The sequence below is a fragment of the Bos mutus genome, chromosome 29 (assembly GCF_027580195.1).
Source record: "Bos mutus isolate GX-2022 chromosome 29, NWIPB_WYAK_1.1, whole genome shotgun sequence".
In the NCBI taxonomy this organism is placed as follows: domain Eukaryota; kingdom Metazoa; phylum Chordata; class Mammalia; order Artiodactyla; family Bovidae; genus Bos; species Bos mutus.
Window position 1 is genome coordinate 13446866 of NC_091645.1, and position 26774 is coordinate 13473639.

Below are 26774 nucleotides of genomic sequence, written 5' to 3' on the forward strand. Positions count from 1 at the left end.
AGTGAACTCCGGGAGTTGGTGATGGACAGGGAGGCCTGGTGTGCTGCGGTTCATGGGATCACAAAGTGTCGAACACAACTGAGCGACTGAACTGAAGTAAAATAGAATGCTTTCTGAAAGCTTTTTTAAAATTTAGATTGAAAATGCCTATCTTATACTTAAACCTTGTAAAAGTTAACTTCTCCCCTTATTCTATTTTTCTATGAAAAGATTCTACTAAGGGCAGTGTCAAGAGGTGAAGAATCCTGTTCACATTCAAGTAGTTGTTGACTTACAAACCAGAACAAGAAAGCAAGTGCCCTGACACCCAGTCCATGATTATTTATCTGGTCCATTTCAGGGCTACAGAAGCAAAGCAGATAATATTCAGTGCATGGAATTTATTTGATTTACTTTTTTCTAGTTTGTGGAACTATGGTTTCTCTTATTTGAATGTGCCTCAAATAAACAAAAACATACAAATAGCTTCAAAATGTTTCACTACTCTGTGTATAAATTCATCCTCTATTCTGTATTTCATAAACACTTTTGAGAATAATTATAGCCTGAACTTTGACAGTTTCTCTTTTTTTTTCTCTCTTTGTAGTAGCATCAAAAATGCCTATCCACTGACCACCCCTCTTTTTATTTTAAGTGAGTGACAATTTGTCATATCTTTTTGGGCCTGCAAGGCTAGGGTGAGAATGGTTTAGTCAGCACATTGGTGTGAAAGATTTTTAGATATTCTTTAATTTATGCCAAGGATACTAGTCCTCCCAGTTTGTTCAAACTGGACAGAGGCTCTCTGTGAACTGAAAATCATAAAACACATAGTTAGAATCTTATGCTTCCAATGGCTACAATTGCTGAGACATCATGGAGAGGAGGCCTTTTAAATCAAGCCTGGAGGAAGATGAAGGGTTGAGCCTAGAGAGTGAGTTGATGGAGACCATCTCAGGGGAGGGCCTAGAAAGTGCAAAGAATCCCAAGAGGAGAGGGGACAAGCTCAGGGTATGGGAAGAAAAACAATCCCTGTGTGCCTAGGGCAGAGTAAGGGGTAGAAGGAGGCGAGGTGCAGGCGTAAAGGGGAGATAATCATCTGTGCCCTTTCAGGACATCAGCATGCACTTTGGCATTTACTCTGAATGAGCCAGGAAGTTTCTAAAGGAATTTGAGCAGATAAGACAGGATGTGACTTTAAGCAGTCCACCCCTGAGTTAAGTTCAGCAAAAAAGAAAAAAACATTAGTTGATATTGTAGAGTCCTTTTATTGTGCTAATCTCCCCCATCAACTTAAAATCAGAAGAGAAGGAAAAAACAAAAACAAAAAATCCAAACCTAATCAAGCAGAGCTATATTAAACTGATGTAAAACCCATGTGTGGACCTTGGCTATCCTGTCCCTGTCTGAGAGCTCGAAGTCTGTTCTTCCAGCTGCCTGCCAAATCTCTGTTTAATTTGAAGGCTATTACTATTATACTTTTTTGTTGTTGATTTTTTTTAATTGAAGTATAATTGATTTACAATGTTGTGTTAGTTTCTGGTATACAGCAAAGTGATTCAGTTTTATATTCTTTTATTATTCATTTTATTGTGGTCTTCCCAAGTGGCTCTAGTGGTAAAGAACCCAGCTGCCAATGCAGGAGACGTAAGAGATGCGAGTTTGATCCCTGGGTTAGGAAGATCCCCTGGAGGAAGGCATGCCAACCCACTCCAGTATTCTTGTCTGGAGAATCTCATGGACCGAGGAGCCTGGCAGGCTACAGTCCATAGGGTCGCAAAGAGTCGGACACAGCTAAAGCAACTTAGCATCCACTTGGCATGCAGCATATATATATATATATATACACACACACACACTCTTTTCATATTATTTTTACCATAGGCTGTTAAAAGGTATTGAATATAGTTCCCTGTGCTAAGTAGGACCTTGTTGTTTATCTGATTCATATACAGTTTGTATATGCTAATCCAAAACTCCTGATTTGTTTCTCCCCACCACTTTTCTGTTTGGTATTCAGAAGTTTATTTTCTGTGTCTGTGAGTCTGTTTCTGCTTTGTAAATAAGTTCCTTTATATCATATCTTAGATTGCACATATAAGTGATGTCATACAGTACTTGTCTTTCTCTTTTTGCCTTACTTCACTTAGGGCGATAATCTCTAGGTCCATTCATATTGCTGCAAATGGCATTATTGCATTCTTTTTTGTGACTGAGTAGTACTTCATTGTATATGTATACAGACCACCATTTTTTGGATACATGCTCCCTTATATTCATAGCAGCACTGTTTACAATAACCAAGACAAGGAAGTAACCTAAGTGTGCATTGACACATGAGTGGATAAAGCCTATTACTATTTCTATCATTATCATCACCTTCATCATCATCATCAATTGTTTTAATTTATCTGAAGGCTTAAGATCATTTGGGAGGAGGAAGAGTACATCAAACAATGAAGTTAAAATTCTATAGCTGCTAAACCCGATCTTAACTGGATTCATCTCCATCTGTAATGATCAACAATCTTAGAGATTTGAGAGTGAAGAGAAAATAAGATGGAGGAATTTATTTGTTTATGTGTTTCTGGTTTATTGAATCCTCTAATCCATCAGAAGATTAGATAGATGTAGATATAACTAGAGATATAATATATGCAAATTAGTTTTCTTAGTAAGGAAATAGTATTCATTTTCTCTTTAATATCAGACTCTATTACATTCAGTCTCCTCTATACACATGTAAGATTTGAATTTATATCCCCACTTTATAGATGAGGAGAGGGGGACATGGGAATTAAGTAATTTACCTAAGGGATTTTAACCCATGTTCCGCCGGACTCTAAGTGCAATAGTATTCCACTGCATTTCACTTTCAGAGATACATGGTGGGTGTGTCAACCTTTCCCTCCTTATTTTCACAACTGGTTTTGCTCAGTCAGCAGTATTTCCAGATAAGCCAGATGGGGTTTCTGACTCTTTCTCACCAGTGTTCTAGACAGCCAGTTCCAGGCAGGTGGAGTTAGCCAGTGAGAGGAAACCCATTTTCCCACTGTTCTTGTACTATCCCTCATAGCTTTCCCTTCTCATCTTTCAAATGATGAGAACTTTTCCCTATAATTAAATGTGGAATATACTGTGGTAGAGGCTTACTATCATCTAATAATTACCTTTAACATCCATTGAAGATAAAAACCTTGTTTCTTGGCTAATCAACATCACCATCTACAATTTGCTGAAACTAGGAAATGAAGGATCCTCCTGGATTTCTTTCTTTGCTTCATGCACCGTATACCATCCATCACAATATTCTGCCCACTATACCTGAAAAATATATCTTGAATTTAACATCTTTCTCTGACATCACTGCTATGAACCTATTTCAAGATTGGTGTGTAGCCTAGGTTTGTATTAAATCTTGCCTAGATTATTGCCTCCATGCTTCCATGAATGACTTTCTTTACAAAAGTTTAGCTATAACACAGCTAGGAAAAATAAGTCATTGTTTTTCTTAGAATAAAATCCACACTTGTTGACATATAATGGCCCCAGTTACCTTGCAGCTGCTGGCTTCCATGAATGCAGCTTCTAGCATTCTTCCTGTTATTGCTCTAGAGAGCCAGATGTTCTAGAAGTGCTCTGGAGAGCTGGTGTAGATATCCTGGATGGTCTAGAGATCGGTGATGCTCCTTTGACATTGCCCCCCTTTATCTCACTGCCCTCCTTTACGTCACTGCAGCCAGCCAAGCTCATTCCTGTATTAGAGTCTTTGCCTTTGAAGTTTCATCTGTCATCAAGTTCTTTCTCCTGGTATATTTCTTTTTTCATTGGGTTGCAGGTCAAACATCTTTCCCAAGAGCTTTCCTTGACTGCCATCTAAAGTAGTTTCTTTTCTTCCTTGAGTAATACTAATTGAAGTCATCTTATTTGTTTGTTTAGTCACCCTTTTCTGTCTCTATTTTAGCAACATAGGCTTCATTAGAGAAATCCAGAATCTCCTATTCTTCACCATGCTCCTAGTGCTTGCATCAGGCCAGTAGCAAGGGCTCAGTCATGGTTTCCTAGGAAGAGTGGGTAAGAAGTATCAGAATTGTTAGGCCCACTGATAACAACATCTAGTTGATCCTTAGATGTAAGGCGGTAGCTCCCTGTCCTCTGCATCTATTTTTCCTCAGTTGATAGAAAAGTCAAAGCCTACAGCTAATGTGTAAAGTACAGCAAATAGATGATTATCTTTCATTTTCTTAGAAGTTTTCTCTTTGGCTTACAGTGACAGGAACATCTCTATACTGACTGCTTTTTACACACATAGTAAATCCTGCCCTGGGAACAGCTTTATTGACTCCACAATCATGATCTGGGACTTCCCTGGTGGCTTAGTCTTAAAGAATCCACCTGCCAATGCAGGAAATGTGGGTTCAGTCCCTGGATCAGAAAGATAACTTGTATAAGGAAACGGCAATCCACTCCAGTGTTCTTGCCTGGAAAATTCCATGGACAGAGGAGCTTAGAGGGCTACAGTCCATCGGGTCACAAAAAGTCGGACAGGACTTAGTGACTGAACAATAATAACAACAATCATGACCTGGCTGGTTCCTCTTGCATTCAGTGAGTCCTGCCTGCTCAGTATCTTCCCATTCTACCTTTCATTTTAGATAATTGCACACAATCCTTAGAGACCAGTCCAAGCAGCCTTTCTGGTTCCATGCCTGAATCTTACATTTTGGTGTTCAGAATATCTAACTTGCAGTTTCAAACAGATTTTATAACTTGATTAAAAAAATATCCTGTGAGACAAGTCTATATTGTACTATAGAAATAAACATATTTGTGAAAGTAGGCTTTGTCAGTTTCTCTTTCTAACTCAGTCATCAGATAGGCACTTTCTCCAACTTGCTTATGACCTAGCCATATTGAAATGTGTTCAGTTCTCCAAATATGGTAAGCTCTTTTTACTTCTCTGGGGAAAAGTCAGATGAAAAATCAGATGATTTGGACTTTGCCTGCAAGATGCTTCACCCTTTACCTCCCATTGCTGACTAGCTGCCCTTTAACTTTCAAGTCTTAGTTTCACTCTGATTTCCTTTAGAAAACTTTCCCTTGTATGACCACACCCCAACCCCATGCTTCGCAAACTGCAGATAACATTTGTTCACATGAACATCCATAGCATATAGAACTCACTGTCACACGACTTACACTTTATTCACTTAGTTGAACTCAATCAGGACAGGGACTGAATCCATCATTTTTGTTCCAGATTTTGCACCCAGTAATAACAATAAATACTAGATGACTGAATGGATGAATGAATCGTTTCTAGCCTGTCCCATTCCTAATGGTCCTATTGTGTAGATCTCATCAAAAGGTCCGTGAAGATGAAGAACAGTTCTTCTTTGATTTGTTTGTATTCTTCACAGACTGCTGCTGCTGCTGCTGCTAAGTCGTGTCAGTCGTATCCAACTCTGTGCGACCCCATAGACAGAAGCCCACCAGGCTCCTCTGTCCCTGGGATTCTCCAGGCAAGAACACTGGAGTGGGTTGCCATTTCCTTCTCCAATGCATGAAAGTGAAAAGTGAAAGTGAAGTCGCTCAGTCGTGTCTGACTCTTAGCGACCCCATGGACCCCATGGCCTATGAGGCTCCTCTGTCCATGGGATTTTCCAGGCAAGAGTACTGGAGTGGGGTGCCATTGCCTTCACAGACTGAGCATATTTCAAATCACAGGGCACATGCTTAATCAGAATCCCAATTAATTGCATCAAAAATCAAATAAAGCATGGCAGCATTACCTTGTGAATTTTTTTTGAGTTGCACACTCACATTATGTACATTTTCCCATGTATATTTTCTAGTTCAATAAAAATATTTACAATTGTTTTACAATACCAGGAGAAAAAGATTAGAAACTGATGCACTGATATTAATAATTATTTTAATTAAGCTTCTTGGAAACTGTTATTGTGATTGAGTGATATACCCAAATAAATTAATAGGAGACTGGGGTGAGGGCATCTCCACAAAGGGATAGTCCTTGAAAGGACCCTGAGGAAAGGAAGAGAGGCATTGGCCACAGTGAGGGAGACCGGAAGCAGTGAAGTTACAGAAGTGCTGAAGCCAAGAGCCTGGAGAGCCTGAGAATTTAGGTTGCTGTTTTAAGATCAACAGGGCTTCACTGATAGCTCAGATGGGAAAGAATCTGCAATGCAGGAGACCTGGGTTCGATCTCTTGGTCAGGAAGATCCCCTGGAGAAGGGAATGGCAACCCACTCCAGTATTCTTGTCTGGAGAATCCCATGGACAGAGGAGTCTGGTGGGCTGCAGTCCATGGGATCATGAAGAGTAGGACATGACTGAGTGTCTAACACTTTTACTTTTAAGATCAATAGGGAGCTTCTAGAAGGGTTATAAGCTGAGAAAGAATACTATGCTTCTGAATGGAGAACATCTTTAAAGTGGTGGTAATTTGGACTGGGTTCTAATGATAGAAACGGAAAAAGAAAGAAAGAAAAACAAAAAAACATGGGTTTTTCTGACATCAAAGAATTAAATCAGCGAACTTACAGAATATGCAGGGGTACCAAGAATACTGATTTCAATTTTCTTTATCAAGAAGAAAATGAATATTTTATTGTTTTTTGCTATATGAATTTTAGTGAGATTTATCTATGTTCTGGGCCTTAATTCACCGCCTGAAAGGCACCTGTACAATGCTTCTCTGATTTTAAGCTCTGTAACCTAATAGTTATGAGGAACTTATTGTCTATTAAATACATGCATATGTACCTGTTACTTTCTATATACTATTGTTTGATGGGCTTACTTTGGATGAAAAAAAGTGGCAATTGTTTAGAGGAGCAATAATGATTTGTATTAAAATCAATATGATTGAAGGTAAAGATCATAAAGTTCTCTGTTTCTTTTTTATACTTATATTTACTTTATTATTTATTTATGTATTTATATATTTTTTACTTTACAATATTGTATTGGTTTTGCCATGCATCAACATGCATCCACCATGTGTGTAACATGTGTTCCCCATCCTCAACCCCCTCCCACCTCCCTCCCCATACCATCCCTCTGGGTCATCCCAGTGCACCAGCGCCAAGCTGCCTGTATCCTGCATCAAACCTGGACTGGCGATTCATTTCTTATATGATATTATACATGTTTTAATGCCATTCTCCCAAATCATCCCTGCCCCCGCCCCATCTCCCACAGAGTCCAAAAGACTGTTCTATACATCTGTGTCTCTTTTGCTGTCTCGCATACAAGGTTGTCGTTACCATCTTTCTAAATTCTATATATATGCGTTAGTATACTGTATTGGTGTTTTTCTTTCTGGCTTACTTCACTTTGTATAATAGGCTCCAGTTTCATCCACCTCATTAGAACTGATTCAAATGTGTTCTTTTTAATGGCTGAGTAATACTCCATTGTGTATATGTACCATGGCTTTCTTATCCATTCATCTGCTGATGGACATCTAGGTTGCTTCCATGTTCTGGCTGTTATAAACAGTGCTGCGATGAACATTGGGGTACACGTGTCTCTTTCAATTCTGGTTTCCTCGATGTGTATGCCCAGCAGTGGGATTGCTGGTGGTTGCAGTTCTATTTCCGGTTTTTTAAGGAACCTCCACACTGTTCTCCATAGTGGCTGTACTAGTTTGCATTCCCACCAACAGTGTAAGAGGGTTCCCTTTTATCCACATCCTCTCCAGCATTTATTGCTTGTAGACTTTGGATCACAGTCATTCTGACTGGCATGAAATGGTACCTTATTGTGGTTTTGATTTGCATTTCTCTGATAATGAGTGATGTTAAGCATCTTTTCATGTGTTTGTTAGCCATCTGTATGTCTTCTTTGGAGAAATGTCTATTTAGATCTTTGGCCCATTTTTTGATTGGGTCATTTATTTTTCTGGAGTTGAGCTGTAGGAGTTGCTTGTATATTTTTGAAATTATTTGTTTGTCAGTTACTTCATTTGCTATTATTTTCTCCCATTCTGAAGGCTGTCTTTTCACCTTGCTTATAGTTTCTCTTGTTGTGCAGAAGCTTTTAATTTTAATTAGATCCCATTTGTTTATTTTTGCTTTTATTTCCAATATTCTGGGAGGTGGGTCATAGAGGATCCTGCTGTGATGTATGTCGGAGAGTGCTTTGCCTATGTTCTCCTTTAAGAGTTTTATAGTTTCTGGTCTTATGTTTAGATCTTTAATCCATTTTGAGTTTATTTTTGTGTATGGTGTTAGAAAGTGTTCTAGTTTCATTGTTTTACAGGTGGTTGACCAGTTTTCCCAGCACCACTTGTTAAAGAGATTGCCTTTTCTCCATTGTATATCCTTGCCTCCTTTGTCAAAGATAAGGTGTCCATATGTGCATGGATTTATCTCTGGGCTTTCTATTTTGTTCCATTGATCTATATTTCTGTCTTTGTGCCAGTACCATCCTGTCTTGATGACTGTGGCTTTGTAGTAGAGCCTGAAGTCAGGTAGGTTGATTCCTCCAGTTCCATTCGTCTTTCTCAAGATTGCTTTGGCTATTCGAGGTTTTTTGTATTTCCATACAAATTGTGAAATTATTTGTTCTAGCTCTGTGAAAAATACCATTGGTAGCTTGATAGGGATTGCATTGAAACTATAGATTGCTTTGGGTAGTATACTCATTTTCACTATATTGATTCTTCCAATCCATGAACATGGTATATTTCTCCATCTATTAGTGTCCTTTTTGATTTATAGAAAAAAATCAACAAAGCCAAAAGCTGGTTCTTTGAAAGGATAACTAAAATTGACAAACCATTAGCCAGACTCATCAAGAAACAAAGGGAGAAAAATCAAATCAATAAAATTAGAAATGAAAATGGAGAGATCACAACAGACAACACAGAAATACAAAGGATCATAAGAGACTACTATCAGCAATTATATGCCAATAAAATGGACAACGTGGAAGAAATGGACAAATTCTTAGAAAAGTACAACTTTCCAAAACTAAATCAAGAAGAAACAGAAAATCTTAACAGACCCATCACAAGCATGGAAATTGAAAGTGTAATCAGAAATCTTCCAGCAAATAAAAGCCCAGGTCCAGACAGCTTCACAGCTGAATTCTACCAAAAATTTAGAGAAGAGCTGACACCTACCATACTCAAACTCTTCCAGAAAATTGCAGAGGAAGGTAAACTTACAAACTCATTCTATGAAGCCACCATCACCCTAATACCAAAACCTGACAAAGATGCCAAAAAAAAGAAAACTACAGGCCAATATCACTGATTAACATAGATGCAAAAATCCTTAATAAAATTCTAGCAATCAGAATCCAACAACACATTAAAAAGATCATACAAATGACCAAGTGGGCTTTATCCCAGGGATGCAAGGATTCTTCAGTATCCACAAATCAACCAATGTAATACATCACATTAACAAATTGAAAAATAAAAGCCATATGATTATCTCAATAGATGCAGAGAAAGCCTTTGATAAAATTCAACATCCATTTATGACAAAAACTCTCCAGAAAGCAGGAATAAAAGGAACATACCTCAACATAATAAAAGCTATATATGACAAACACACAGCAAACATTATCCTCAATGGTGAAAAATTGAAAGCATTTCCCCTAAAGTCAGGAACAAGATAAGGGTGCCCACTCTCACCACTACTATTCAACATAGTTTTGGAAGTTTTGGCCACAGCAGTCAGAGCAGAAAAGGAAATAAAAGGAATCCAAATTGGAAAAGAAGAAGTAAAAGTCTCACTGTTTGCAGATGACATGATCCTCTACACAGAAAACCTTAAAAACTCCACCAGAAAATTACTAGAGCTAATCAATGAATATAGTAAAGTTGCAGGATATAAAATCAACACACAGAAATCCCTTGCCTTCCTATTCACTAATAATGAGAAAATAGAGAAATGAAGGAAACAATTCCATTCACCATTGCAATGAAAAGAATAAAATACTTAGGGATCAGATCAGATCAGTCGCTCAGTCGTGTCCAACTCTTTGCGACCCCATGGATTGCAGCACGCCAGGCCTCCCTGTTCATCACCAACTCCCAGAGTTCACTGAGACTCACGTCCATCGAGTCAGTGATGCCATCCAGCCATCTCATCCTATGTCGTCCCCTTCTCCTCCTGCCCCCAATCCCTCCCAGCATCAGAGTCTTTTCCAATGAGTCAACTCTTCCCATGAGGTGGCCAAAGTACTGGAGTTTCAGCTTTAGCATCATTCCTTCCAAAGAAATCCCAGGGCTGATCTCCTTCAGAATGGACTGGTTGGATCTCCTTGCAGTCCAAGGGACTCTCAAGAGTCTTCAGCGCTCAGCCTTCTTCACAGTCCAACTCTCACATCCATACATGACCACAGGAAAAACCATAGCCTTAACTAGACACACCTTTGTTGGCAAAGTAATGTCTCTTCTTTTGAATATGCTATCTAGGTTGGTCATAACTTTCCTTCCAAGGAGTAAGCGTCTTTTAATTTCATGGCTGCAGTCACCATCTGCAGTGATTTTGGAGCCCAGAAAAATAAAGTCTGACACTATTTCCACTGTTTTCCCATCTATTTCCCATGAAGTGGTGGGCCTGGATGCCATGATCTTCGTTTTCTGAATGTTGAGCTTTAAGCCAACTTTTTCACTCTCCACTTTCACTTTCATCAAGAGGCTTTTGAGTTCCTCTTCACTTTCTGCCATAAGGGTGGTGTCATCTGCATATCTGAGGTTACTGATATTTCTCCCGGCAATCTTGATTCCAGCTTGTGTTTCTTCCAGTCCAGCATTTCTCATGATGTACTCTGCATATAAGTTAAATAAACAGGGTGACAATATGCAGCCTTGACGAACTCCTTTTCCTATTTGGAACCAATCTGTTTTTCCATGTCCAGTTCTAACTGTTGCTTCCTGACCTGCATACAAATTTCTCAAGAGGCAGATCAGGTGGTCTGGTATTCCCATGTCTTGAAGAATTTTCCACCGTTTATTGTGATCCACACAGTCAAAGGCTTCGGCATAGTCAGTAAAGCAGAAATAGATATTTTTTTGGAAGGAACTCTCTTGCTTTTTCTATGATCCAGCGGATGTTGGCAATATCTACCTAAAGAAACTAAAGACCTATATATAGGTAACTATTTATTTTTAATTGATTGATAATTGCTTTACAATATTAGTTTGATTTCTGTCATACATCAACATGAATTAACTATAGGGTTGCATATTCCCCTCCTTCTTGAATCTCCCACCCACCTCCTGCACATTCCCAGCCTTCTGGGTTATTACAGAGCCCCAGTCTGAGTTCCCTGAGTCATACAGCAAATTCCTGTTGGCTCTCTATTCACATATGTTATTGTACTTGCTTCCATGCTGCTCTCTCATTCATCTCACCTCTCCCTCTCCTCCTCCACCCTCGTCCATAAGTCTTTTCTCTATGTCTCCATTGCTGCTCTGTGAGCAGGTTCATCAGCACCATCCTTCTAGATTCCATATATATGCATTTCTTGTGTGATATTTGTTTTTCTCTTTCTGACTTAATTCACTCTGTATAATAGGCTCTAGGTTCATCCACCTCATTAGAACTGACTCAAATATGTTCCTTTTTATGGATGAGTAATATTCCATTATATAATATATATATATATATATACCACAGCTTCTTTTATCATTCATTTGTCAATGGACATCTCGGTTGCTTCCTTGTCTTAGCTATTGTAAATAGTCCTGCAATGAATACTGGGGGTACATGTGTCTTTTTCAGTTTTGGTGTCTTCAGGGTATATGCATATAAGTGATATTGCTGGGTCATATGGTGGTCTTATTCCTAGTTTTGAAGGAATTTCCATACTTTTTTCCATAGTGACTCTATCAATTTACGTTCCCATCAACAGTGCAAGAGGGTTCCCTTTTTTCCACACCCTCTCCAGCATAGAGTTCTCTGTTTCTACCTGACTGGTTTTTTTTTGTTTGTTTGTTTGTTTTATTTAAGAAATTTGGCTTCTCTTTAGACATTGCTATGTGACTGCTTTCATAAAAATGCAGAATTTGTTGATGGCAAAGATGGTGCTCAGTTCTATTGCATCCAGTACATAAAAATAAAGAAAATAAGCATACACATACACACCCACACCCACACACCCCCTAGCAGTAAAGCCTTTCATGATCTACCTCCATCCACTTCCTCACACTCAGTTCTTACAATTCCCTCAAACCCACTGTGCCATAGTCATGACCAAGTATTTTCCAGTCTCTGAGTTGTCATTTTTATTAGTGCCTGAGTGTCTTAGTATCTGTTCTTCTCATTGCTTTGTATTCCTTCTCTCTTTTCCAAAGTTCCTGACATATGGTCACTGCTCAGTAAATTCCTATTATTATTGTTATTATAATTTTTACATTAAAAACATATGAAACTTTAACAGAATCATATTCAGAACTGATTGGATTTTAGAAAGATGGTTTTGGCTAAAGGTGGAAAAGATGGTTTGCAGACCGTGAGAAATCCAGGAAAGAATGACAATTACATCAGAGCTAGAAGGAATGGAAATAGAGAGGGAAACATGGACTGGATTGACTAATAAATAGATAAATAATAAATGATAGAAGCTTATTTGTTTATTGACTTTATTTAAGCTTGCTTATTAATTTATTTGTTTATTAATTTATTGACTAATAGATAAATAAAAGTAAAAGCAAGAAGAGTTGGCAGTATTCAGATGAGTAAGTTGAATATGACTCCCAGGTTTCTGATGGACCCTAAGTTGTTAAGTGGTAATTTGGTAAGTGGTAATTTTCACTGCAATAAATTGTTAGTTGTGAAATAATGAGTTCGATTTTGTTTGTAATGGATTTGCAGTGTCTGCAGGGCAGCTAGTTAAACACTTGATAGACTGTTAAGCATAAACCTAAGCCTATAACCCTAGCATGATTGGTAATTTTTTTTAAAGTAGTTATGTATCAGAGAAGTAACTGCTTAATTCTGCAAAGTCAGAATCATTGATGTGTATAATGCTAATAATGAAGAAGACAATGTTTATTTCATTAATGACTCAATGTCATTCAGCTAGTAAGTATCTATCCTTCATCTGAATGTAGGTCTATCTGCTTTTTTCCATTACAATGTATTGTCTCCTCTGTGTGACAGAGATTGAAGAGAAATGAAGTTGGAAGCTTGGCATGAGCAAGATTAACTTTCTTCCATTTTAGCAGACAAAATAGCCCCACCCAACAAATATGTAATTAGTGTCTACTAGAGCATGCTCTGTGTTTGGGATATGACAGCAAACAAGGCACCACCCATGTACCAGTGTACCCCCAAAGCACACGCCCGGAAGAGAAGGGACGGATGTAGGTAAATTACTACTTTATGTAATCTCCTTGGAGGGGCCTTTCCAATCAAAGTATGGATATTGTGCTCATAGTCTCTTCTGTTATACAGTGTCATCTCTGCCTCCTGAATGGCTCTTATTAATTCTCTCATCACTGGGGAATATTGCCGAGAGAGAAAGGCAGTATACTTCTTTCTCATATCCTGGAGATATTGGAAAAATACAGTGGAGCAAGTTAGGAAGCTCTGTCAGTTCTGTTTCCCCCAGATCTTCCCTCTTCCATCTCTTGCAAGAGTGAACACATAGAACTGTGTTGCTGTTCTGTATTTCAAGGTACTTTGACGTTGAAGTGTCTGAGTTGTTTCACATAAAGCTCTTTGACCTTTTAATGCCAGTTCAGTGATATATCTTCATCAGCCCTGAAGCTAAAAGAAGATGGAATAAGAAGCATTTCAGAGCAAGGATTAGGAAGATTAAGTGAAAAGTCAGCTCATTATTGAGTTTCTACAATAGCCCCAACACAGCACTAGATCATGATAATGAAGAAGGACAAAGGAGACATATCCATTGAGTAGTGGAGCTACACAAAGTACATTCGCGTTTGTTATGTGCTCAGTACTTACGAGAGTCCAAGATAGACATTGCTATGTCTATTTTAAAGACAAGGAGACTAAAATATTGGGGGTGATATTTTACTCACTTCGCCTCAGTCAGATAGCTAGTGGAATTAATACCTAAACCTTCACAATTTCATAATCTAGGGGGCAGGGAAGAGGGACAACAAAGTGTAATTTGATTTTTTTTTAATTAAAATATATTTGGGGAGGTGAAATCGACACTAATGATGTGACATCAAACACAGGTGTTTCATGGAAAGTTGATAAATTATATAATTTAGACCACAAATGCTCTTGAAATTAAGGGGTCATGGGTGGGGACCTTGACCATTCGTGGACTCGTGAAATGTTGGAGTCAGCAAAGAAGTTTTTGCTGAGGTCTTGAAAATCAAGATAGTCCTAGGATGAAAATGTACTATAGAGACTGTGACATCAAGAGAGAATAAAGAGCACTGAGCCTGTGGGTATCATGTTAATGGTAAAGAAGCTTGGTCCTTTCACCAAAGTATGGACTCAACCACCCAGGATCATATTGGAATGAAATTCCACGTCTCTGTCTTTCTCATAATCCAGGTCTGTGTTTTGATTATCTTATTGACAGAGACACCTTCTACTTCACCTCTATTCTGGGTCAGTGTATCTTCATCATTTTCTAACCTAGCACTCTAGGTTTTTTATGTTTATGTTTGATTATTGTGTTCATATAGTATCATTAAGCAGCAAAACACTATTTAGTAGGAAACAGTCCATTCTCTAAAGTAGAGAATACCAGCTTTGCTTGATGATACATTGGTGTCATCATTCTTCAATAATTACCCATATGTTCCGACAGGTTTTGGAATGAGCTTACCATTCCCATGTTAATTGTTGGCTGTGGCAAAGCTCATTTTTCAATAGTGGGATCACACTATGTTTATTGGTCCTGATGAGTTGTTTGTTCAGGATTGATGCAATGCAATTTTGTGAAAAAATTTTGTAAATCTAAATTACAAATCAATTTTAAGATAACCTTTTTTTAGAAACCAAAGTGTATCCCAGAAAATACAACACTTTCATGGGATAATATTGACTTGAAAGTGTCATAGAAAAAAAATATATATATATATAAAACCATTGGACTGTAAGCATTGATTGATTATTCACCAGTTGATTCAGTTCAGTTCAGTTCAGTCACTCAGTCATGTCCGACTCTTTGCAACCCCATGAATCACAGCATACCAGGCTTCCCTGTCCATTACCATCTCCTGGAGTTCACTCAAACTCACTTCCATCGAGTCAGTGATGCCACCCAGCCTTCTCATCCTCTGTCGTCCCCTTTTCCTCTAGCCCCCAATCCCTCCCAGCATCAGAGTCTTTTCCAATGAGTCAACTCTTTGTATCAGGTGGCCAAAGTACTGGAGTTTGGGCTTCAGCATCATTCCTTCCAAAGAACACCCAGGGCTGATCTCCTTTAGAATGGACTGGTTGGATCTCCTTGCAGTCCAAGGGACTCTCAGGAGTCTTCTCCAACACCACAGTTCAAAAGCATCAATTCTTCGGCATTCAGCTTTCTTTGTAGTCCAACTCTCACATCCATACATGACCACCAGTTGGTTATCTATCTTCTAATTCTTACATACTATCTACATTGTCAAATTAATTTTCACACAGTTTTTCTGATGCAACATTTTATCAAATGTTTTATATTTGATATATTTTATATTATTTTATCCATCTAATACATTGTTTATGTTGAAAAAAAGTAACTGACAAATGTGTAAGAGTGAAAAAAAGTTGCTAACGATACTCCAACAAATATACTATTGTGGTCTGAAGGGGCTTTAATTCCTTCTGGAAAACCGTACATTTCCTCAGAATTTTGGACTATATTATCAGAATTGACTTTTATTTGACTAATCTTTCTTTCTGCCCAATTAAGATAAAGCAGAGGGCTGTAGCAATAAAATAACTACATTCTGGATTCTTAAACTCATGGCCAGATGTTACAAATGAAGTTCTACTCATTGACCTTGGTAGATGCTTCCAGAAAGATATGATGGATACCAATTTTTCAAGATTATTCAAAAGCAGATTTTTAGCTTGAATCTGATATAGAGCCTTCCTTCTCCTTCATGAAAGACTGTAAAGTTATGGTTGTTAGGATTTCATCATGGAGAAAGTGAGAGCATTAAGGAGAAGAAGGGTGACATCATCATTTGGCATCATCTGAGTTTACCATCACCTATTTAGCAAGTGCCTAAGATACAGCATGTATCTTGCCAGAGCTAGAGCCAAAAATCAAAGTGTGAGCTCTGGCTTCTACTCTTGATGTCAAGTGATCAGTGCTTATCCTTGGTGGGATTTAAATTAGTTGTTTGGGGCTGGGTAAAGAAAGAGACATGGGTATTGCAAGTGAGTCTCAATACCCATGAGAGTATGGGTATTGAGTCTCAAGTGAGTACTGAAAATGGTGGAAGAAACATTGGTTGAAATAGCTTGGAGTCATACTTTATTGCAATTCAAATGTCATTCTAATAAGTTTGGACTTCACTTTCTAAGTAATACAGAGACATAGAAAGTGTGTAAGATTTTAAAATAGTTTTTAATCTACTAAAAAAAGAAAATTCAATGTTTATCAATCATCAATTATTGTTAGCTCTGACCAAGATATATCTGTGTAAGGTGAATTATACATGATTCAAATCTTCAATGAGTTAACAGTCTTTGGCAGGGGAGGGGAGTGGTGTATATACACATACATAGCTAAGGTTCCAACCTCTCCATTTATACTTTCCCATTCCCTAATTCCAGGACATCACCATGTCCTATCTGAAAATTCATTACATCCTGTTTCTGAATCTCCCTTCTTACCATCTTTCTTCTCACCAATCTAATCTCTAAGTAACAGAGTTATGAAACTATACTATTTCTCTTATGCTTAAAGATATTACCATATTACACTTTGAACAAAATCCAGACTCCTTGCCTTGGCCTGCCAGGTACCAAAAGACTCAGGTTGGTGAACTATTCCAGCCTCATGGCTCTGGCCATGGCTACACTCACTCCTTGAGCTACTGTCTCATTGACCTTTCTCATTTCTCAAGTGTTATACCTTAAGATCTTTTCTTCCCCAAGTTATTTCACATGCTCTAATTCTGCACTGAATTCTGTCTTCCTGGTTCTTTGACCGGTTTCTACTCTTCTGTCAAGCCTTTGTTTGAAAGTCACAGCCTCAGAAAACACTTGCTTTGTGAACCCACATAGGTATTCCTCCAGCCTTATTATTCTCTGCCCCGAAACCCCATTTTTTTTTCATATATTTATGGATGTGAAAAATTGGTCCATAAGAAGGTTGAATGCCAAAGAATTGATACTTTCAAATTGTGGTGCTGGAGAAGACTCTTGAGAACCCCCTGGACAGCAAGGAGATCAAACCAGTCAATCCTAAGGGAAATCAACCCTGAATATTCACCAGAAGGACTGGCTGAGGCTGAAGCTACCATACTTTGGCCACCTCGATATGAAGAGTGGACTCATTGGAAAATACCTTGATGCTGGGAAAGATTAAAGGCAAAAGGAGAAAAGGGCGACAGAGGATGAGATGGTTAGATAGCAATACAGACTCAATGGGCATGAATTTGAGCAAACTCTGGGAGATGGTGGAGGACAGAGGAGCCTGACAAGCTACAGTCCATGGAGTCACAAAGAATCAGACATAACTTAGCTACTGAATAACAACAAAACCCCATCTATTTCTTTATGGTACTCAATCCAATCTTCCTTTATATATTTGTCTACTTGTTCACTGTTTGTCTGTGTTACTAGTTTATAAGACTCATAAGTCGTGAACCATTTGTCTTTTATTCCCCAGTGTTTATCCAAGGCCTAGTACAATGTCAGAAAAAGAGTGAGCACTAATAGATTTCTGTTAAAATGATTACAGCAAAATCTTGCATTTAGGAAGAATGTCTTTTTGCAAAACAAGAAAACACAGGGCTCTGTTTATTATGTCATCCATGTTTACTGCTTCAGTTCAGTTTAGTCACTCAAGATGTCCAATCTTTGCCACCCCATGGACTGTAGCATGCCAGGCTTCCATGTTCATCACCAACTCCTGGAGCCTGCTCAAACTCATGTTCATTGAGTCGGTGATGCCATCAAACCATCTCATCCTCTATCATCCCCTTCTCCTCCCACCTTCAATCTTTCCCAGCATCAGGGTCTCTTCCTGTGAGTCAGTTCTTCGCATCAGGTGGCCAAAGTACTGGAGTTTCAGCTTCAGCATCAGTCTTTCCAATGAATATCCAGGACTGATTTCCTTTAGGATTGACTGGTTTGACCTCCTTGCAGTCCAAGGGACTCTCAAGAGTTTTCTCCAACACCACAGTTCAAAAGCAATTATTCTTTGGTGCTCAGCTTTCTTTATGTCCAACTCTCACATCCATACATGACCACAGGAAAAACCATAGCTTTGACTAGATGAACCTTTGTCACCAAAGGAATGTCTCTGCTTTTTAATATGCTGTCTAGGTTGGTCATAGCTTTTCTTCCAAGGAGCAAGAATCTTTTAATTTCATGGCTGTAGTCACCATCTGCAGTGATTTTGGAGCCCAGAAAAATAAAGTCTCTCACTGTTTACATTGTTTCCCCATCTATTTTCCAGGAAGTGATGGGACCAGATGCCATGCCGTTTGTGTTTTGAACGTTGAGTTTTAAGCCAGCTTTTTCACTCTCCTCTTTGATTTTCATCAAGAAGCTCGTGAGTTCCTCTTCGCTTTCTGACATAAGAGTGGTGTCATCTGCATGTTTGAGGTTATTGATATTTTTCCCAGCAATCTGATTCCAGCTTGTGCTTCATCCAGCCTGTCATTTCGCATGATGTACTCTGCATATAAGCTAAATAAGCAGGGTGACCATATACAGCCTTGACATACTACTTTCCCGATTTGGAACCAGTTCTTTGTTCCATGTATGGTTCTAACTGTTGCTTCTTGACCTGAATACAGATTTCTCAGGAGGCAGGGATGGAGGTCTGGCATTACCATTTCTTGAAGAATTTTCTACAGTTTGTTGAGATCCATACAAAGGCTTTGGTGTTAAATAAAGCAGAAGTAGGTATTTTTCTGGAACTCTCTTGCTTTTTTGATGATCCAGTGGATGTTGATAAGTTTATTTCTGGTTCCTCTATCTTTTCTAAATCTAGCTTGAACATCTGGAAGTTCTTGCTAGGTTCATATACTGCTGAAGCCTGGCTTGGAGAATTTTGAGCATGACTTTACTAGCGTGTGAGATGAGTGCAATTGTGTTTGAATGTTCTTTGCCATTGCCCCTCTTTGGGAATGGAATGAAAACTGACCTCTTCCAGTCCTGTGGCCACTACTGAGTTTTCCAAATTTGCTGGCATATTGAATGCAGCACTTTCATAGCATCATCTGTTAGGATTTCAAATAGCTCTACTGGAATTCCATCACCTCCACTACCTTTGTTCGTAGTGATGCTTCCTAAGGCTCACTTGATTTCAGATTCCAGGATGTCCGGCTCTAGGTGAGTGATCACACCATCTAGTTATCTGGGTCATTAAGGTCTTTTTTGTATAGTTCCTCCATATATTCTTGCCTCCTTTTCTTAATATCTTCTACTTCTGTTAGGTCCATACTTTATTGAGCCCTTCTTTGCACAAAATGTTCCCTTGGCATCCCCAGTTTTCTTGAAGAGATCTCTAGTCTTTCCCATTCTGTTGTTTTCCTCTATTTCTTTGCATTGATCACTTAGGAAGGCTTTCTTATCTCCCCCTGTTATTCTCTGGAAGCTGCATTCAGATTTATATGTCTTTCCTTTTCTCCTTTACCTTTAGCCTCTCTTCTTTTATCAGTTATTTGTAAGGCCACCTCAAATAACCATTTTGCCTTTTTGCATTTATTTTTCCTAGTGCATTTCTTTTTTCTTTTTTTGTTTACTGTTTATTCCCATTAAAAAATTTTAACCTTAGGAAAAATCAGAAATCAAAGACATCTAAATTTGGTTCTTTAAGTATATTTGAAAGAAGAGCCTGGATAATTCACCATCTAAAGCAATACTGCCTAATACAAATATAACATCAGTAATGTATTTAATTTTAATTTGTTTTGAAGCAGTGCCAATAAAGATAAAATGAAACAGGAGGATGTAATGTTAATAACACATTTTAATTCATTATATACAAAATATCACTTCAATATGAAATCAGTATAAAATTACTATTAAATAATTATAAAATTATTCGTGAGATATTTTATATTATTTTTTCTTATATCTTTCAAAGGCAAATGTGTATTTTATACTTATAATTCATCTCAATTTGTAAGCAAAATTTTCATTGAGAATAATTTATCTTATCCAAATTTCATAAAATTTACAACTGAAAAAATTTACATGCTCAAGTTGTTCCAAATATGTACAAAATTTCCAACAGCTTCAAAGACCCCACTGATCTCAGATCTCAATTGTAAATCTAATAATGAAACAGTACTAAGTATTGTGAGAATTAAAAACACGTGACATAGTGACACAAAGTGAGCACATATTGCTGGAGAAATGACCCGACAGCCTCGGCCCACACAGGGCTACTGCAAACCTGCAATTAGTTACGAACGCTATAATCTGTAAAAAGCAATAAAACAAAGCATGGTTACACAAGGTAAGCTTGTACCTGCTTTTTTCTTTGAACTTAATTAAAGTTAAATTCAACTAATTTAAAACTTCATTTTCTCACCTTTGCCACTCTTAAAGGGCTCAACAGCCACATGTGACTACCTGCTACCATACCGGCCTGCAAGACTGGGAAACGAGTGTGAGTGTGCTTTGTTTGTTCTTGTTTTTGTTGTTTTCTGAGTTTATAGAAGGTAGGACATTCTGATAAAAAGATGTTTATCTTTTATGCATTTCCAATAAAGAGGCTAATTTTCTTCTTTGGTAAAATGCCCGGTGAAAATAATTGTGATGATGAGCCAGCATTTTAAAAGTTATAGTCATTACAAACTAAGAGCGCTCTCCTTGAAAAGACAGTTGTGTCTTGATTCAGTCAAGCAAGATGCCCAAGCTCCTCACACACCAGATGAGCCTTCTTTGAGGTTCTGTTCCCTGAACTGCTGCTGTTGTCTGCTCGACCACCACTGAGTGTCACTGTGGGCTGAGAAGCTTGTACGAAATCAACAGCTGTGAGAACTGCCTGAAAGGAGAGGAGAAGGGAATGAAAATGCACGATGATACATTGAATTCTCCTGGGTTTCTTTGCTTCTCTTTTCAGTTCTGACACTGGTACACTTCTAAATCCATATCAAGTACATGAGGAAAATTAAATCAGAGCACAAAGCCACGAAGGAACAGCCCAGTAGATAAATACCTCCTGTCTTTGAGGAACCTGAAGTTGCCATAATAGTCAATGCGGAGTTGATTAATGTCATGAAAATAAGATTTACTCTTGTAAGGCAGTATTGTTAGTATCAGAAACAAGGCCTTGCCATTGATGCCTTTTCTCCTACTAAATGGCTAATATTTTTGCTTTCCTTTGATTTTCAAGGCTGGGAGTTTTTACTTTTGTTTTCTAAACAAATAATTTCTAAACAGCTTTAATGCACATTAAAGGGCATGTATATATTTTAATTACATGAAATGGAAGTTCAAGATTTTTACTGTAGATGTAAAGAGGAATGTACGTATTTAATATCAGGGGAGAAATGTGTGACCATTAAATATAGTCCTGTACTTTTTGCTAGCTTTGGTGAATAGAGAATAAACATTTCATTGCTGGCCGTTATTGAGAGAAGCAGGCAGATAGACACTAGTGTCAAAAGAAATAAACACCTTTTAAATTCAGATTTGTAAGTAGCATTTCTTAATGTAAGATTATATATTGGGTGCATAATCTTATATGAAAGAGTGTGCCTGATGGTTGCTGTAAGAAATATACAGGAATGTTCTTCCAAGGACAATTTGGTTATAATGAAACAAAAGCATAAAATTAAAATGAAGATCTATGAAGGTACTTCAGACATTGAAAGTGAAAGGATCCAGTTATTTTGATTTACCTAAATTTTTAATATAACTTCTAAATGATTTTTGTGAAGTGCATGATAAATGCATTCCTGCTTTATTGACTATATTATTTAATTCTTTCTTAAATAATAGCTTCACAAAGATTGATTGCATTTCTCTTTATTTCCTTTAAATCTCAGACATCTAAGACTATGGAGGAGTAAGGACGCTATCAGTCCAAGATAGTGAGAAAAGTTAGTGTTGAAACAGGTCTACTTCACATGACAGATATCTGGATGTGAACATTTATAGCTGTATTATCTGGTTGAGAATTTTGCCTCATGTTCACAGTAAAAAATGAGGAAAGATGAATGTCTCAAAGGGGAAATGGGGAATTTTGGTCATTTGGCAAGCTGAAAACACCTTCAATTCTATCAACAAACTGATGAACACTTACTACATCCAAAGCAAACTGCACGGACATTAGTTAAATGATTCGCAACACAATTGTGTGAGTTGCAGGTGGTTCAACATATTTTATACAACAAATCAAGACCCAGAAATATACTGTGATTAATCCAAGTTCTCACAGTTAGTGTTAGAGCCATAATTTATTCTTTTGTTTGATATCAAAGATTTTGCTGTTAACCAATACTCAGTTCTAAATATTTATTAATGTAATTCCCTATGGGAATGCATTTGTCATAGTAATAATGCGTGTGCATGCTTAGTCTTTAAGTCCTGTCCTACTCTTTGCAACCCATGGACTGTAGCCTGTCAGACTCCTGTATGTATGAGATTTCCCAAGCCAAGAATACTGGTTTGGGTTGCCATTTCCTACCCCAGGAGATCTTCTTGACCCAGAGATGGAACCCGAGTCTCCTACCTTGGCAGGTGGGTTCTTTATCACTGAGCCACCAGGGAAGCTTAGTTTTCTGAATGTTGAGCTTTAAGCCAACTTTTTCACTCTCCTCTTTCAATTTCATCAAGAGGCTTTTGAGTTCCTCTTCACTTTCTGCCATAAAGGTGGTGTCATCCGTATATCTGAGGTTATTGATATTTCTCCCAGCAATCTTGATTCCAGCTTGTGCTTCTTCCAGCCCAGCGTTTCTCATGATGTACTCTGCATATAAGTTAAATAAGCAGGGGGACAATATACAGTCTTGACGTACTCTTTTTCCTATTTGGAACCAGTCTTTTGTTTCATGTCTGATTCTAACTGTTGCTTCCTCACCTGCATACAGGTTTCTCAAGAGACAGGTCAGGTGGTCTGGTATTCCCATCTCTTTCAGAATTCTCCCCAGTTTATTGTGATCCACACAGTCAAAGGCTTTGGTATAGTCAATAAAGCAGGAATAGATGTTTTTCTGGAAATCTCTTGCTTTTTCTATGATCCAGCAGATGTTGGCAATTTGATCTCTGGTTCCTGTGCCTTTTCTAAAACCAGCTTGAACATCTGGAAGTTCACAGTTCACATATTGCTGAAGCCTGGCTTGGAGAATTTTGGGCATTACTTTACCAGCGTGTGAGATGAGTGCAATTATCATGGCATCTGGTCCCATCACTTCATGGGAAATAGATGGGGAAACAGTGGAAACAGTGTCAGACTTTATTTTTTTGGGCTCCAAAATCACTGAAGATGGTGATTGCAGCCATGAAATTAAAAGACACTTACTCCTTGGAAGGAAAGTTATGACCAACCTAAATAGCATATTCAAAAGCAAAGACATTACTTTGCCAACAAAGGTCCATCTTGTCAAGGCTATGGTTTTTCCAGTGGTCATGTATGGATGTGAGAGTTGGACTGTGAAGAAAGCTGAGTGTCGAAGAATTGATGCTTTTGAACTGTGGTGTTGGAGAAGACTCTTGAGAGTCACTTGGACTGCAAGGAGATCCAAGCAGTCCATTCTGAAGGAGATCAGTCCTGGGTGTCCATTGGAAGGACTGATGCTGAAGCTGAAACTCCAGTACTTTGGCCACCTCATGCGAAGAGTTGACTCATTGGAAAAGACTCTGATGCTGGGAGAGATTGAGGGCAAAAGGAGAAGGGGATGACAGAGCATCCTCTGGAAGGCATCACCGACTCGATGGACATGAGTCTGAGTGAACTCCTGGAGTTGGTGATGGACAAGGAGGCCTGGTGTGCTGCAATTCATGAGGTCGCAAAGAGTCGGACACGACTGAGTGACTGAACTGAACTGAACTGAACCAGGGAAGTCCCACAGGGATAGTTGTTCAGTTGCCAAGTCAAGTCTGATTCTTTGCAACCCCGTGGACTGCAGTATGCTAGGCTTCCCTGTTCTGTCCCTCACCATCTCCTAGAGTTTTCTAAGTTCATGTCCATTGAATTGGTGATGCCATCCAGTCATAGTACCACTGCTTAAAGTAAATATTTAAAAAGTGGGCTAATTTAAGGAAATGGACATTTCTGTTAAAAAGTCTCAATTTTCTTACCTCCATCTTTCACTCATCCTGAATGCTACCTTAAACTCATTTTACTTAGTTTCCTAAGATTTAATATTTTAATGTAGTATATGGAGACAATAATATCTACTGTCAAGTATTTTAATGTGCTATATGGAGTTAATAATATCTACTATTTAAACACTGTGAAAATTAAACTCATAATACATAAAACAGCTACCAAAGTCTAGTCTTAGAGAGTTCTCAATAAGTGGTTGCTATAATTATCTTCTTAAATCATTTTCTTTATTATGTACTTCTTGAGAACAGAAATTGACCTAATACTAAGTACAGATACTTTAATTTAGGTCCCACTGATTCCTATCCATATATGTTTTCTTTTACATTTAAAATGTAATAAGTGCATTCTGTCACAAACATACCTGTCTATCTATTATCTATCTATCCATTCATCCATATCTCCACCGGCAAAGTTTTTCTCTTCAGAACATTTTATAGGGTATTTGGTTTGAGGATTTAATGGTTGGCCAAGAAAAGCAGGATTAGCTAATTTGTTTGTCTGTTTTTGTTTCATCTCCTGGGCGATTAAGAGAAAGCTAGAGTTGATTACCTTTAAAAGTGTAGAGATTGAAAGAAACTAGATAGTAATGAAGTGTCTATAGGGTGATGTTGTGAAGTGCAGTGGGCGTGACCCTGGGATGAAGTGCAGTGATTGTTCCCACAAGGATTTAGTCTGTTACCATTTAAAAAAGAAGACAAAGGATGACAAAGGATTAACAATGAAATCCTTTTCTTTGAACTGTTGAAGTTCTCACAAAATATGCTATTTCACCTTGATGCTCAAGGTTCTTGCAATGCAGAACACATGATAATATAAAATATGCCAGCATGGATCAAACATATGTTTTACGTGTGTTTTTAGTGTAGTTACTGTACATGGCAGAGTGGTATGGAGAGCAGAAAGGAATACAGAACGTACTGAATAGTTTTCTCTTCAGAGCCTTGTAATTATTAATGCCTCTAGAAACGTTAGTGCCCTTCCACCTAATACACTGAATCGCTTGTAAAATCTGTGAGAGTGGCCCCATTTTTAGGTAACTGAAATTAAGATGAAAGAAATTATAAGGTCTTCATAGAATCATATCCTTAGTGAGTAGTAGAGTTTCAGTATAAAACATTAGCCCATTTATTTCTATAGCTTGCATTCTTTACATTATACTAATGGTCTTCAAATATACTTTTAGCTTAAGAACACTTTTTTGTTCCAAATAAAATTTTTCACAGACGCTTATGTTTAACCATATTAAAGTTGTGCTTCTCTGTTTGGCACAGGTGTGAGGGTCCAAGGCTACACACTCAAACCCCCTTCCCTTCCCCCTTCAGGACTCCTGCTGCATATCTGTGGATATTCGTAGAGTTCTCTGGACCACAGTTTGAAAACCAGGGCATCACACCATACGTATGCTCAAATAGACCACAAATCCTTGAGTTCTTTGTTTGAATAGCCATATGGCAGGAGATAATCAGATAGCGTATTTGCAATAGGATTTTACATTCTAAAACAGTTTTTAAAGGGGGAAGAAATAGCACAAATAATTAAGACAGCTTGCTTGATGTATATAGAAATATCCTCAGACTTGGGCTATCATAGGCACAGAGGCTTATGGGTAGTTCCTTTTCATCCAGGGTATAATACAGTCAACTAATGAGCTGTTCTCCCTTTCTTTAGTAGCTGTTCTCTTTTACTCTAAGAACTATAGCTAAATATTGGAGATACCCTTTTAATTTTTTTTAAATGTTTGCCCACTTCCCTCACAGGCCTGTTGAATCATGGGGACATCTAATTAACTTTCTGGATAATTTGATTTACAAAATGATACATACTTTTGTAAGTGGGTACAGACAGAGCTATTCTGTGTGGAGAAGAGCTCCATTTGAGCCAGCTGTATCCCACGGCTCCTCTCTGATCTTCAGAGGTTTATTTGCAGGCTGGAGAAAGGGAGATCTCTGGATGCCCTTTGTATCCTGAACAAAGAAGACAGCATGGACATCTTTACACAAGTTCCAAGTGTGAATTCACGGGCTGCCCTTTCTCACCTTTGGCTTTTCCCCAGAGTGTTCAAGGCTGTTGCCCTAACAAAAGCTCTGTGGCCTCAGTCTATTTGGCACAGCATCTCTCTGATTACCAGACACCTGAGAACGCACTGGGATTTGACTTATAGATATATTTTTGACAAAATATATCTAAGCCAAAGGTTGACCAAATCAACTGCAAAAAAAAGCATTCACTTATTATTAAAAGAAGCAAACACAGGTATACTCTAAAGGGATATCACTCTGATATTTTCATAGAGCCATCTCTTTTATCCCTAATGTGCATCTGAGAATGAGCAAATCAGTGATGGTCAAAGGGAAGAAAATAAGGAGACT